We start from the raw sequence: 16,572 nt of genomic DNA on the forward strand, positions 1-16,572 counted from the left end.
CAACGCAGGCAGAGGCTGGAGGGTGGCAGACCAGTTGGGAGCCGTTTCCATTTTCCTGGCAGGAGTTCCGCCAACCTAACTTTGGATAGTGGCAGCTGCAGTGAGAAAAAGGACAATCCCATGAGACACTGCGAGGGAGGAGAGGACCGGGCCTTGCAAGGACCTGGAGACTGACCTTGGGGGGAAGAGAAAGGGAGGACGGGAGGTTTGGGGGGCATCTCCACCTCTGGGGAGCAGTGAGTCATGCAGGCTACAAAGTGGCAGGTGTTGAGGTGCTTGGAGGAATGCTTCCCCCTGACCATCACCGCTGCCTCTGGGAACAAGCTTGCAAGTGGGCAAGCCCGGGCACCTGGCCCATCTCCCCCACAACAGTAGGACAAAGCGTGGACCCAGGAGGATGGAGAAGGAAGACCCACCTGCCAGGGCCCGAAGAGCATCCCCTTGGCAGAGGAAAGCCAAGACCGAGTACCCAGGTCTCCTTGGGGATGGTGTTGACAGGGTTGGCAGCAGCAGGACTAGGGAGCATTTAGCAGGACTTTACTCTGGGCCAGGCCCAGTGCTGAACACAAAACACGAGACTGAGCTGCAGCCCAACCCCATGTGACCCACCACGCAGTTCCCCGGGAGATACAAAAACCAAGCTCCTATTAATTAATTTAAAATTTAAATGTAATTTGATATTTTAATTCCTTAAAACCAGCACGCATTACTTTTGTAATTAAAAATATATGGATTTTTTTCAATGGAAACCAAGATTTATGAACAAATATATTCATTACAGTACTTTCTAGAATGGCCGTGTGTTTGCCATCAGTGATTCACTGACAACATGTCAAGCATTGCATTGAGTGTTCTGCAGGAAAACCAACAAGTCTTTTCTTGAAAAAAGAAAAAAAAAAACTAAAGGCCAATTGGCTTTTAATTAACGAGCATACAGTAGCAGTTCAATAAAATGTGTCATTCATTATTTCAGCCACCCCAATTAGAACAGGGCACCTGATGGGAACTGGGGCTTGGGAATAAGCCAGAGACAGCAGATACAATAAGTCCAAGCCCATCACGCTGGGCTTGCCTCCTAAGTGAGGAGGCCTGAGCAATGGGAAGTCAGGGGAGAGCTGCCCCAATCCCTCCTGCCCCAGTGCCAGTCCTAGAGCTAGAGGTTGAGTCTAGGATAGGTGAGCAATGCCCTGGGGAGTCAGGAAGAGGGACACTGAGGAGGGAACCCAGGAAAGACAGAGAGGTGAAAATTTTGGGGAAACCAGGAGAGCCTTATTGAAGGAATAACGTGGAACTCCTCGATTGCCACAAAACAAAGGACCCCTAAGCCTTGGTGTTTCTGCAGTAACTAGGGCGACTTTGTCACTGTCAGGTCAGCAGGTCAGCTTAGGGGTGGTCTGCTTCTCATGTCTCTCCTCTGCCTCCAGGAGCAGGGAGCCAGCCAGCCAGGCTTTTCTCAGGGCAAAGCCAGGAGTTCAAGAGGGCGAGGCCAACTGCACAAGACATCCCAAGCTCCTTCTCATCTCAAGTCCGCCGGTAACCAACCAGTTAAGGCAAGCCAAATGGCGGAGACCAAAGTCCAGGAGCAGGGAAGTACACTTGCTCTTTTTGGAAGGAATTACAAGGCCTCGCAGCAAAGGATTTACTCAGTGATAGAGAATTAAAGACAATAATCAACCCAGAACCTTGGCCCAGAACCCATTTGCAGTGTTCCACTGTCATGTACCACATTTGCTCAAAGTGGGCCCTGTTTTCAACGAAGAGGGGCTCTTGGTGATGGGTGAGTGCTCTCTGCCCTGTCTGAATGGGAGTCCCAGAAGACAAGGAAGGCACTGGGAGAGTGCTGGCCTATGAGCTGGAAGCCTTGTGTCTTTTCACTGCTGCTTGGTGTTCAACTCTATTGAACTTGGCCTTCATTTGACACTGAGCTAAGCCCAACCTTAACCTTAACCCTTGGACCCTGTTGATCACCTCATTCTTCATGAAACGGCTCTCCCTCCTTCCAGAATATCGTTCTCTCACCATTTTTGCCCTGCTCCCATCCCAAACCCAAGCAGTTCTTTCTCAGTTTCCTTTGAAGGTTTTCCTTCTACCACCTGCCCCTAAAAATACTGGCGTCCTCCAGACTTCATTAATCTTTCTACACCGTGGATGAGCTTCAGAGCACTTCAAACTCCAAGAAAATTATGTAAACTCTTTAAACATTTTTCTGTTTGTAGATTTCTGAATTGAAGGTTCACATGTTTCATAAGAACCATGAAGGGGTTCACTACTGCCAGGAGGTTACCAACCACTGCCCTGTACTCTGATCCTCATCTTCCTTCAGGCTTTGGACATCACCCTACCCTAATATCTCCCAGCCTTGATTCTACCCAAACCTCTCATTTCTCCCCACACGACAGCCCACTTAGTCCCACAAGTACCTCAAAACAAAGCCATGACAGTGCTCCAAGAGAAAGCGTATTGTCCCCACTGCTCACGGGATCCCAGACACAGTGACATCATCATATTGCCCTATCTTCTACACAGACCTCACAGAGTTATGTCTGCCTTTATTCTTGCTTTCCAATTATTTCTTAAATCGATTCCTTCCCCACCATCAAAACTATCCCCAGTGTGGGCCCCACCACCTCCTCCTTCAAATGCACCAAATGTTCCTCATTGCTTTCAAGATGAAGACCAAAGTTCTTGGCCAGCCATAGAAGCTCATCATGAGCTGATTCACACCCACAAATCCAGCCCCGTCCCTCCCAAAAGCACCATGGCCAATTATCTGCAGTTCCCAGAGCACATCATGCACTCTCTCACCTGTAGACTTTGATATGGGCTCCTCCCTTCACTCTCCTTCACAACTTCCTTTCTCTAAGACTGAGCTTTGACATTACCTCTTCCAGGAAGCATTCCTAGACCCCACAAGGGGTAAGTGCCCCTTCTTTGAGCTCACATAGAACCAAGGAGTTTTCTGTCATCATTCCAATGTGATTGTGCTGTCTACTGATTTATATATATCACATGAGCAGGGAGGGATATTGTGATTGCTTCCCAAAGGCCTTATAGTATATGATATAATAGCAGGTGCTCTATAAACGTTTGCTGAATGAATGAATAATTAAATAATAGATGAATGGGGGAAATGTGGCTGTGCCTCTACCCTGTCCTATGACACAGGGTAAATCTCAGATCTCTTACAGGTCTTGGTTTCCTCATCTGATACTTAACAGTCTTGCAAGTATCAGTGGATGGCAATGAATGGCAGCCCATTCACACAACTGAAAATTACATAACCAAAAAATGTTTATTGAGACTGTGTAATGACAGGGAAAACGCATATGATGTAAAAGCAAAAGAAGCAGGGTAGAAAAATAACTAGTGTGATTACAACTATATAAAAAGAACAACTCTGCACACAAACACATTCTCACAGACACAAGATTGAAAAGACATGTACCAACATTCGTCCTTGGGTAGTGTGCCTATGAGCGATTTCTTCTTCACTTTATATCCCCATGCTTTCCACATTTTCTTTAGAGAATGTGCATTATTTTTATGATGAAAATTAAACTTTATTACAAAAAGAAAAAAGAGAAGAGGTTTCTAAGAAAAGAACTCTGCATCCTCCTCACTTGGCAGTGTGTTGAATGCCTCCTGCACACTCAGGGACGAAACTTACCATGTCCCTCCCAGGTCTTCTTACTCCTGTGCAGAAGCACGTCCCCCCCACCCCACTCCATCCCTCCCACTGAGCTCACAGCCAGTGCTGGGCACCCAGACGCATGCGCAAGGACACCTAGGAACACCATGCCTAGAATGAACTCTGTCCTTGGTCTTGTGATGATGGGAGGAAATGTAACGCAGTCTCAGTTACTTCCACTGACCTATACATTCAGCACAGGAGGGATGAACATATTTCTGAGCCTTGCTGTGTGAGAACCCACTCCTGGAGCCTGCTCTTTGGGACTGCCCATTTTCAAGGTCTCAACCTGTGCCCTTCCCATCCCAATAAGGGCAGCCTAGTTCATCTCATTTAGAGCCATGGAACTGCCAAGTCAGAGATATTGTTCTAACCCACATTGGAGAGGCTTCTAGGAAACCTATATTCTCATCCACTGCTGGTGGAAGCCAAAAATGGTATAATCTTTCTGTTGAGTCATTTGGCAAGATGTCTTTGACCCTGATTTCCACTTCTAAGCATGCATTCAGGAAAGAAGCAAGAGATAAAACTCAAAGGATCTTCATCAAACACTATTTATAATATGAAAACACTGGAAACAATATAAATTCCAAAATAGGGATTGATTAAATAAATTATGACAGAATCATGAAATGGGTTACCATGCAACCATATTAATATAACAAGGTAAGGGAACTAACTAATTACATGGGAAGCATTTGTGGAATACTGTTAAGAAGCAGATTATAAAACAGTCTATACATATAATCCCATTTTGTGATATGTATAAATGTATCCTAAACGTATCTATAAGTATAGAGAAGAGACTGATAGGATAAACAAGAAACTGTTAGTGGTTATTTCTGAGTAGTAAAACTTCAAATGGCTTTTCTTCTTTTGGCTCATGTCTATTTTCTACATTTTCTGCAATTAGTTTGGATTGCTTTTGTAACATGGAAAAATATTTTAGAAGGGTTCTATTTTTAACAATCTTCCAATTCTCTTGAGCCGTCTTATTCTCTAAGTCTTGTGTTACGGATTTGGCCATCTTTCTTTAGTTCTATTCACTTCCACCTTCTTAAGGTCTCTGATTATGCCCAGCTTCAATCCCTTGGGAGATAGATTGGGAGCTTCCCAAAGACTCTGGTCCTTTCTTCTTTATCAACCTATTTCTGCTGATCAGTTCAAAAGCTAGAGTAATAAGACCCCATGTGTTTCTCCCTGTTCACCAATAGATGAATTTAACAATAAGAGAAGTCAAGAAAGTGTCCGAGACTCAGCCTGTAGTTGAGTGGAATTTCAAGTTGGATGGATTTCCCCATCCTGAGTGGCCCCATGGTCAGACAGGCTGTCCACTGCACAAGGTACCCACCCAAGGGAGCAAGTGGAGGCTGAAACCCAATCCTGGTTCAGCTCACTGAGTCACGTGCTCACCGCACTCACTGGGTGCAAGGCTCTATCCTTAAGGAGAAAGGGGTCTTTTTTTTTTTTTTTAAATTCAGAAGGCAAATGCCATATGCTCTCACTCATATGTGGAATTTAAGAAACACAACAAACAAACACAGGGAAAAGAGAGAGAGAGACAAACCAATGAATAGTATTAACTGTAGAGAACAAACTGACAGTCACCAGAAGGGAGATGGGTAGAAGGACAGGTCAAATAGGTGATGGAAATTAAGGAGTGCACGCATCACAAGGGGAAAAGTTTAAAAAGGAGAAGAAGAAGAAGAAGAAGAAGAAGAAGAAGAAGAAGAAGAAGAAGGAGAAGGAGAAGGAGGAGAAGGAGAAGGAGAAGGAGAAGAAGGAGAAGAAGAAGGAGAAAACAATAATAATAATAATAAAAATAGTAAAAAAAATTTTTTTAAACAAAAGCAAAGGCTCAAAATAGGAGGGGGACATGTCAAAAAGAGAGTCCTACTGGCTAGACACAATGTAAGTATCAAATAAATAATGGTAGCAATTGGGGTGCCTGGGTGGCTCAGTCAGTTAAGCATCTGCCTTTGGCTTAGGTCATCCAGGATCCTGGGATGGAGCACCACATCAGGCGTCCTGCTCAGCGGGGTGTCTGCTTGTCCGTCTGCCCTTCCCCTTGCTCATGCTCTCTCTCAGTCACTCTCAAATAAATAGATAAAATCTTTAAAAATATATAATGGCAGGAACAGATTATAAGCCATTGAATAAAATAAGAATCCAGGTATAACTCATGATATAAATGGGAAAAAATAATAAATAAATAAATGTTGTTTAAAAAAATCCTTGGGTATAAGTGCAGGTTTCTCTGGGTGTTTGTCTAGAAGCAACCTTTGAATCTTGCCAGCATTACTGAAAAGTTTCCATTGCTTCACATCCTTGTCAACACTTATTTGTTGTGCTTTTAAAAGTTCTGCCAATTTGATGGGTGTGAAATGGTATCTTACGTAAAGCATTTTAGAATTTTGGCTGACACATAGTAGGGTTCCAATAAGGTTGAGTTTTTATTTGAATTAACATTTCCATAGTCAATATGGACACGGAGCATCTTTCCATTTGTTTACTGATCATTAAAGTTTCCTCTTTTATGAAAAAATTAAAATTTTAAAACCTAAAAAATTTTTTTTAAAAAATGGAACTCAGAAGGGAACCATCCTCTTGCCAGTCATGGCACCTGCAAGTTTGAGTCTAGAGGGATGTTTTCTTACATGGACAAAAACACTTGGGCTCCCAGTAGCTCTATCCCCAACAATTTCCACATCCAGAAGCCAATACTGATTTCCTCCGTCAGGCTTCTATAACGATATTAGATCTCTTCCTTTCTCCAATCATCTCCTCACTTGCCTTTTAATTTGTTGTTACCCTGAGTTCCTCTCTCTCTCCTGGAGCAAACAACAGCCTTTGCCTTTCACCCCACGGAGTGGCAGTGGGGTCCTGCTTGGACTCTCAACCCCGGCTGCGCACAAGAATCCCTCAGGGAGATTTCTAAAGTCCAGATACCTCAGCCACCCCAAGACCCATTAGATCAGAAGGTCTGGAGTGAGACCCAGTGAGAGTTGAGAAGCGCAAGAAGCAATGAAAACAACTTGAAGTTTAAAAAAAAAAAAAAAATCCTGGGTTTAGGGCTCAGTTCCTAGGCTTGTCCCCACTTGGACAAGTTACTTCACTTTTTCCGGCCTAGCTCTTCAACTGTGAATCCAACAGATCAATGTTTTCCACTCAAAATTATAATGTGAGTCAGTCCACCCTCAGAATGTTCTATCCCTGACCCCAGAATGAGAGAGCGAAAGAGAATCGGCCACTGTGACTGAGAAATAGGGGAGGGGAGAGGGCGAGGGCATGAGGTGCTACCGCTCTGGCTCAGCAGGCCGTAGAACAGTGGCCGAGAATGATAAGTCTAGATGCTGCCTGAGATTCCTCTCGTCCCTCACAATTGGTATTCCGCACATGTGTATGAAGCTGGCAGGAAGATAAAACTCTGCTTCCACACGGCTCAGAGGGGATTGTGAATTGCCTAAATATGACACCATTTATTTCTCCCAGATTCAGGTCATCGGGCTCAGAGAATTTGCTATTACTGCCGCTCCCTCCTTACGCCATCTCAAGTCCTCACTTCCCGTGTACTGGGGAAACCTTTCAGCTATTGCTGGGCATTTCCAACCAGCTGGGCCCACTGAGACATCACCAAGAGAAATAAAGTCACCTGGCCAGAAAAGTAGAAACCCTTCAAGGACTTGGTCAAATCCCTATCCTTTCCCACTTCTTCAGCTCCTTCACAGAGACCAGCCACGCACCATTTTCCTTCACACGGAGAAGCTATCCTATGGGGTGATGTGGTGGAGTTGAAAGAACGCGGGCTAATGCCCCAAAAGACCTGAGGAAACATACCCTCCCTGAGCCTCAACTTCCTCATCTGTAAAATGGGGATGGTAATATCTGGTCTACTTTCCTCACAAGGTTTTGTGAGGACCGGTTGATAAATTGCAAATGAAAGCAATTAATATATTATTTCAGCCGGGTTTCTTGTCTGATCTGCACAGTCTACATCCTCCCATCCTCAGACTCTGTACCTCACTGGGGCCAAGAGCAGCCCCCAGCCCCGCTCACTGGACGAGGGATGGTCACATGACCTAAGCTGGCCAGTGGGCCGTTTGCTGGTTCTACTGCAGAATAGTTCTCCCTGCTGGGAGCCATCTTGTTCCCCCAAGAGAAGAGGCATTCTAAAAAAAATTTAAGCAACACAGAAAGAAGCAGAACAAAAGATGTTCAAAGACAAATTTCCTATGATGGCACTTGGGCACCTGCATGAATTCATTCCGTCTTTCATTCCACAGCTAGTTATTATGTTCCTTCTATATTCCATTTCTGGTTGCTTGGCATTTGGTGGTGAACAAAAGAAAGACCCTACCCTCCTGGAGCTTGCATGCCAGTGGAAACCCCAGGCAATAAATAAATACCGAATAGATATATAATCTAATGCCAAGTAATGGTAAGTTATGAAGAAAAATCAAAGCAGGGTAAGTGAGCGAACACTGAGTTGTTGTTTAAGTAGAGTGACTGAATCCTGCTCTGCCTATGGACTTTCACACTCCATGAGCCAATAAAGCCTCACTGTGCTAAGGCAGCTTGAACTGGGTTTCCATCAGTCACTACCAAGTGTCCTCATGAATACAGCTGTACAAATGCAAGGACAGGTAGTGATGCTGCTGCTGATTATTATAACAGCAACACAAAGCCTCTTGAGAAGGAACTGGATGGATCACGCCCTTGGGAATTCGTATCTAAGACTTTGATGCCAATGGAAAAACCCAAGGACAGGAAGTTATCAGATTTCCAAAAGCATTGTCTATGGAATTAAACACATACAAGGGCCATTCCCCTGGATTCGCCCACTGCCTCAGTTTACTTAAAAGTCAGAAATTTAAACTTAAAAAAATGTGTGTAGGTCAACTAGATTGCAATTTAAAAAGCGATTGAAAAAACAAGTTTAGGAAATTGGAGATGTTGATCATTGAGTCAAACAAACTATTAGGTTGGGCAATCGATGGCCAGTTGGCTATCAAAATATTGCCAGGACTCACACCTACCGCTGACACAGATTTAAAGGAGACTCTAAGAGCATTAGGAATAACTCAGTTAAAGAGCACCCATAGCCAGTAACCTGGATGAGGTGACTTCCCACAGCTCTCGGGGATAGTTAGAGGCTGAGGGTTGCAAACTCTGACCTCGCACTCCCAGTCATCAAGGGCAAGAATGCAAACACCCAATAATATCTTCATTCCCACAAAAGGTTTCTGACTTTGGCTCCTTCAGTTTTAAACTCAGGAGGTTTTTTAATGCTTTATAACTCACCCCACAGCCCCTCACACACAGAGACATGTAAACACACAATCCCTGGAATTCTGGTGTGATGATTAGTATTTAAGGGAGGCTCTAAACAGAGGGTCTCTTAGCTTGAACTCTTAGAAGGACATTGGAATATCCTAAGTCATTTTGATGCAGAGGATGTATGACCAAATAAAGAAACATTTTGAAACTGGAACTTCTATCATTGTTCTCCTGGGCTGCCACACCCACACTGTGAATAATAATTTGCTTTACGCAGATTAAGACTTGTGCAAGCCAAGATGAGCCCACTCAAAAAACACACAGCAAAGTGCTTCAAGCCTCCCCATAGCTGCTGGACTTCCCTCTGGATTCTCTTCCGCACACTGCAACAACTGCTGAACTACCACATTACCTGCTGGGGAAAGGGGCTCAGTACCACTGACCTAGACAGCATGAGGACCCTTTCCAGAATGTCAAGCAGGTACTGTCTTTGGTAGTTGGACTGGTTTCAAGCATTGCACACCAGGACTGAACTGAGCCTTGCAAAGGCGCTCTTCTGTCAGCAGTGCTGTGACTCTGGTTTTGGCTCCTTTTTATACCAGAATCTTGACTTCAACAAATGTCTCTGATCTACCAGATAAATATAAATCTCAACATGTCCCTAAAAATGTTGGAACACAGGCTGTTACATGAGGAAAGATCTCTATGGTCAAGCAAGTTTGAAAAACACTAGTTGTTGTGGGTTTTTCTTGTTTGTGTGTTTGTTTGTTTTGAAGACTTCCTAAGTGGTAATACACATTGGTTACCCAGAAGCTTTTAAATGATCACACACATTGTGACTATCCCAGAGTGAGGTATGCCAGGGCTTCCAGTTTTTCATCACAGATATTTTTTTAGGTAGGAGCACCTATTAATATCCCATGGGGCACAATTTGGGACAAACTGAACTGTGACAATATTCAGTAGAAGTCTTTATCCCTAGATGGTGGGGAGTCAACACAAAGGAATAAATGAGAATGTTTGAATTTATACACTATGGAAGATTAAAAGAGATTAAGTATAATCAAACCCAACAAATTACAGATTAAACATTTTAAGAACTTCTCTACCTGTGAATTTCCAAGTTACGAACTTTCATGGAGACAAAGCTGCAACAAAAGATTGCATCAGCTTGGCCTCCCGCCAGCAGATGGCGCTAATTGTAGCACAAAGTCCTCCCAGTCTGGACCATAGAGTCCTTTGTTAGCAAGCTGCAGGTATTTTCTCCTTAGCTCGAGGTATTTTGCAAACATGATTAATCCCATTGTGGCCAGTGAGTACAAAAGCAGCAAATGTTTTAAACTGCCCAACATAAAAGGTGTGCAATTGCAACAGAACTGAAAGAAGCATGTGTCCGGCTACACTTAGGCCATCTATGACATTCAGCAAGAGAGGAAGGGAGAGGACAAACACAAGGGGGCTTGAGAGCAAGGGGCTACAAGAGGAGCACCCACATGGGCTTCCCAGTAGGCCAGGTATTGATTCCGAAGAAAGCTGGGACTTGGCTCAAGAACATAAGGGCAGAGCATGGTGAATGTGCTATTGCTGAAGTGTGTGTTCATTCATACGGCACCTATTCTGTTGAGCGCCTGAGATGAACCAAACATACATGCTGGCTACTGGGAGTATGTTAATGACTAAAACGGACATGTCCTTACCCTTGAGAAACTTACAGACTGGGAAGTTGGGGGGTAGGGCAACAAACAAAACATAAAAGTGGTGGTAGAAGGCAAAGGAAGTGAAGGTGGGGTGGGTGGTGGTGTAGACGTGGTCCTTGGTGGATAACTGGAGGAGGATCCAAAGTGTTGGAACCTCCAAATCTGCACAGCATCACCGTGGGTGGGGAGGTGGGAACTGCAGCTACCAGAGGGCTGAGATTCTCCACAGGGTGCAGGTGGAGGAGAGATAATCACCCAGCTCCACAGACCTCCTAGTACACTGCACTCATCTACTTTGGGAAAAACATGGCCCATGAAATATATATCAGCAGGAAGAAGAAGCATCTGTTTGTTTTCAAGTTTCACAAGACTCATACTCTGATTAAGAGGAAATGCTCCCAGGACGTTGGTGCCCCTAGACTCAAACAGACCTACAAAGAACATAACCTGTTTTTAAGTCAAGGAACTTCTGTGCTACCTAGCAAGACTTTGGTGTTAATTTTTGACTTCTTATTACTAAAAAACTGATGACATGTTTTACTAAGTTTAACTAAGGGAACTGTCTGTTAACCTGATCTGGACTTTTTCCTATCTTGTGGACCAAGGGGTCGGCTGAGCCTCTTCTATTCTCCCTAAATTGATCTTGACCCACACTGTCTTGCACTGTGTCACAGCCTTCTATTTGCAGATAGCCCCCAGTTTTTACTTATTTTTTAATTTCTTTTTTTTTAAGATTTCATATATTTATTTGACACAGAGAGAGATCAAAAGTAGGCAGAGAGGCAGGCAGAGAGGGGTGGGGGGGAAGCGAGCTCCCTGCTGAGCAGAGAACCCTATGTGGGGCTTGATCCCAGGAACCTGAGGCCATGACCTGAGCTGAAGGCAGAGGCTTTAACCCCCTGAGCCACCCAGGTGCCCCTATTTTTTAATTTTTTAAAAATTTATTTATATATTTCAGGGAGAAAGGGAGCACACACATGGAGGGGGCAGGCAGAGGGAGAGAGAGAGAGAATCTCAAGGAGATTCCATGCTGAGTGCAGAGATTGACATGGAGCTCAATCTCACATCTTTGAGGTCATGACCTGAGCAGAAACCAAGAGTTGAATGCCCAACTGACTGAGCCAGGTGCCCCAACAGCCCCCAGTTTTTATTTAATAGGTCAAATTATGTTCCCCATTTATCCATTATGCTGCTTCGTTTGCTAAGTTTAGGTTTGGCTATGAGTCATATACAATTCAAAATAACAATGGTTTAAAAATATAGTTTGTGTCTCTCTCTCAAATAAAAACTGGAAGATGAATAGTCCAAGGATAATGGCAGCCTTGCCCCACAACATCCTCATGAAGCCAGGCTCCTTTTCTCTTAAAACTCCAGCAAGCACAGCCTCTGTTTACTCACGAGCCAATATTGTTGCTACAGCTCCAGCCATCATCTCTGGATTCTCAGACAGCAGAAAAAAAAGGAAGAATGTACATGTGGAACCATAAGGGAAGTACTCTACACTTAACTCAGTGAGACAACATTGTGTGGAAAGTACTGTCCTTTCTCTTTTTAAATTCTTCATTTAAATTCAATGTAGTTAACATATACTGTACTATTAGTTTCAGAGGTAGAATTCAGTGGTTCATCAGTTGCATATGACACCCAGTGCTCATTACAGGAAGTGTAATAATGCCCATAGTGTAATAATATGCTCCATAATGCCCATCACCCAGTTACCCCATCCCCCCACGGACCTCCTCTTCAGCCACTCTCAGTTTGTTTCCTAGAGTTCAGCATCTCTTATGGTTTGCTTCCCTCTCTGTTTTCATCTTATTTTATTTTTCTGTCCCTTCCTCTATGTTCATCTGTGTTGTTTCTTAAATTCCACATGAGTGAAATCATATGGTATTTGTCTTTCTCTGACTTATTTTGCTTAGCATTATACTCTGTACCTCGTGCATGTCATTACAAATAGCAAGACTTTGTTTTTTATGGCTGAATAATAATACTCCATTGTATATAATATATTTATATATATATATATATATATACATATCACATTTTCTTTATCCATCCATCCATCAATGGATACTTAGGCTGCTTCCGTTGTTTGGCTATTGTGTTACTGCTGCTATAAACATAAGGGTGCGTGTATCCTTTTGAATTCGTGTTTTTGTATTTGGGGGGTAAATATATAAGAGCTTCCTTTGGTCCACAGTGGTGGTAGGCAGATTTCTAAGATGAACTGCCCAGTAATTCACCCTCTTATGGAATCTGAGTGTGACTAGAACCTGTGATTTACTTCTAGTCAATAGATTATAGAATAGTCACTCGCTTGAGTAGGTGACATTCTATGACAAAGGTAATGGGATAATTATTCATGTGATTATATTATAGAAGACTCTGTCTTAGACTGGAGTGAGAGATTTTTCTGTAGGCTCTGAAGAAGTAAGTTGCCATTTTGTGAGAGGGCCTGGGAAAGGGCAGTGTGGTAAGAAACTGAGGGATTCCTAGGAACTGAGGGTGGACCCTAGCTGACAACCACAGGGAAGTGGGGATCTCAGTCCTACAATCACAAGGAACTGGCTTCTATCAACAATCAAATGAGCTTGGAAGAGGATGCCAAGCTCCAGACTGGAATGTGGCACAGACAGCAGCCCTGAGACACCCTGAGCAGTGGACCCATCTAATCCATGTCCTGACCTTGGAGACTGTGATATAATAAGTGTATGTCAATTTGAGCCACTTGAGTGCATGGTAATTAACTACATAGAAATAGAAAACTTACACAATCCCACTCTAAATTTTCATGATAAAAAGCTTTTAGTGTTGATTTGTTTTCAAGTTAAGGAGAAATTTTCTTGAATCATGTTATTGATTATTTTCTCTCATTCATTTTCTTTGTTTCATCCTTCTGATTCTTATCATTCAGATGTTGAATACCCTAGGTTGATTTCATGTAGATTTATATATTTTTTCTCTTCTACTTTGCATTTTTTTTGTTATACTATGTAGGAGATTTGCTCAGCTTTATCTTCTAACCCTTCAATTGAGTTTTTTATTTCTGCTATCATGATTTTCATTTCTTTATTTTTTAAAGATTTTATTTATTTACTTGACAGAGAGAGATTGCAGGTAGGTAGAGAGGCAGGCGGGGGGTGGGGTGGGGCAGGAAGCAGAGACTCTGAGTCAGGGCTCGTTTCCAGAACCCTGAGACCATGACCTGCGTTGAAGGCAGAGGCTTAACCAACTGAGCCACCCAGGTGCCCCGATTTTCATTTCTAACAGCATATTTCATTCTCTGAATACTCTTTCTTTGGAGAGCATCATGTTCTTGTTTCATAGATGCAGCATCATCTCTCATATTTCTAAGGATATTTATGATAACCTCTTTCACTGACATTTTCTTCTCCCTTCAAAATCTGTTTTTAATCTGTTGCCTTTTCCTGCCTCTGATAAGCTTGTTTGAGTTCTAGTCCTTCACAGTAGAATCTTTTCTCTTTTCTCAGTTTCTGGTGGTCATATATAGGAGTAGGGGCCTAAAACACTGACTGGAAGTTCTGAGCCCATTGGTGGGACTTGCTGGTTGTGAACACTGTCAAGGGATATGGCTGAGCCATTTGCTAAGGGACCTCAAAGTCAGTCTCTTCGATGTCAGTTTCATTTTGAACCACTCAAATTTCACAGAGAAGAGTTTTCCAGTCTCCTGCTAGGAAGTTGAAGCCTATGTTTGGGGATTCAAGGAGGGCAGGGAGTAGGGGAGAAGACTGGGAATCTCAGCATTTGGTTTGCACTCAGTCATTTTTTTCTCTCCCTATTTTCAGCATGTACCCCTGACTTCAACTGTGTCTGGACTGTCTCTTTTACCTGTCCAGAAAATAAACCACTTGTATTTTGGCCAGGATGGGAGAGCTTCTTACCAAGCAGCAAGAAGAAAGGGAGGAGATGTAAGGGTCTGACTGCTTTTTTTATTGTGGTAAAAAAAATATACAACCTATAATTTGCCTTTTTAACCATTTTTGAGTCTACAATTCAGTGGCATTAATTACATTTACAATGTTGTGCAACCGTCACTACTGCCTATTTCCAACATTTTTCATCACACCAACAGAAATTCTGTACTCATTAAGCAAAAACTCCCATTCCAGCTGTGTTTTAGACAGCTTTCTACCAGCTGTTCTACTACTTCCAGTTTCAAAAGTTTCTGGTGCCACCAATTCCTGAGACTTTGAGGACTCTGCAGTATAAATCTGGTTGATTCTTAGGACTTTTCTTTGTCATGTTAGTTATACAAGCTACCATTCGTCCATCTGCTTTCTAACTTCCAAAGTAATGTCTCCACTCTCATTGTCCCCATCCCTGTGGATTTATGGGGGGGGGGGACACTTTACTGATAGTTTCAGTGGCATTTCAGGACAGTATGAGTTAGATTAATGTGCTTAACCCACCATTTTTACCAAAATGTTCATTGGGTATGTAGATCTTATATCTGACCACCTTGCCAAATGCTCTGATTTCCAACACTATCCAGTCTTTTTCTTGGGCTAAGTATTCGATCATGTTGTGTACAAATAATGAGAGCTTTAAGACTTCTTGCAACATGTTCTGTTGAGTTAATGCAATTCCCTTCCTCAAACTACAAATAAGGTAGAAAGTTCAAGAGCTGCACTTGAAAGAAAGAAGGAGAAATGTCATGGTGTCAGAAATGAAGAAAGAAGTCAGAGCTAAAAAGGTACAGGAAAGGTAAAAAAGAGGATTTGAGGTCATGGATCAGGGTTCTAACCCTCACGTAAAACAGAAGATGCTGCCTTAGCTCTTGAAGTGGGGAAGCTGCAACTGAGCTGTAAGAGGTATTTCTTGTGTCCTGTATCATATGCCTTTGGCCAGCCCCTGATTTCCCTATAGCAGGGAACAGAAGGACAGCGTCCATGCCCAGTGGGCACTTAAGAGCAGAAGCCATATCATGTGGAGTGTATAAGACCAAGATAAGAAGTTTGGACGGTTTTTATATGGCAGAATAATAGTATCTTACCTATGTTTCCAAAACATACCTGTGGCTGCTGTGTGGAGAAAGGGCTATTAGTGGAAGCAGGGAAAGAATTTGGGAGGCCATTGCAGTTGTCAAGGGGAGTGTTCTGATTATCTATTGCTGGATAATGAACCAAATTTAGTAGCATTAAAACAATAACCATTTTACTAAGCTCATGGATTCTGTGGGTCAAGAATTCAGACGGGGCACAAAAAGATAGCTTACTTCTGCTCTGTATCTGGATCTTCAGCAGGAAAGTCATAACTGAGTGTGGATGAGTTCAAAGGCTAGGAACTATAAAAGCTGGGCTTAGAATTGTCAACTGGGCCACCTACATGCTTTTCTTGGGCTTCCTCACAGCAGGGCAGCTCAGTCAAGAGGGAGCATCCGAAGACAGTATCCCAAACAGAACCAAATGGAAGCCTCCCATGATCTATCCTGAGAAGTCATGTAGCAGAACTTCCGCAATACTCTATTGGCCAAAGTAGTCCCAGACCCATGAACATTCAAGGGGAGGGAACATCACCCCTACCTCTCAATGAGAGGAATGTCAAAGAATTTGGAGGCTGTGTTTTTTAAAGTGCTAAGGGAGAGATGATTGTGACTACAACTAATACAATAGCATTAGAGATGGTGGGAGAAGTCAGATTCAAGAGATATTTGGGAGTCAAGCCAAAGAACTTGCTATTGAATTGTGTGCTAGGAAAAGGCAGGGTGTTATTTAAAAAAAAAAAAAAAAATGAATCAAGGGTGCCTCCTAGGATTTCAACCCAAGCATTTGGGTAAATGGCAGTGCCATTTATGAGATGAGGGTGGAGTCATCCCAGAAGGTTTTCTTTCATTCAAAAGGAAAGGTTAAAAGAAAATTACATTTTTGACTACCCAATATGCACAGATTT

The sequence above is a fragment of the Neovison vison genome, chromosome 13 (genome assembly GCF_020171115.1).
Source record: "Neovison vison isolate M4711 chromosome 13, ASM_NN_V1, whole genome shotgun sequence".
Taxonomy (NCBI): Eukaryota; Metazoa; Chordata; class Mammalia; order Carnivora; family Mustelidae; genus Neogale; species Neogale vison.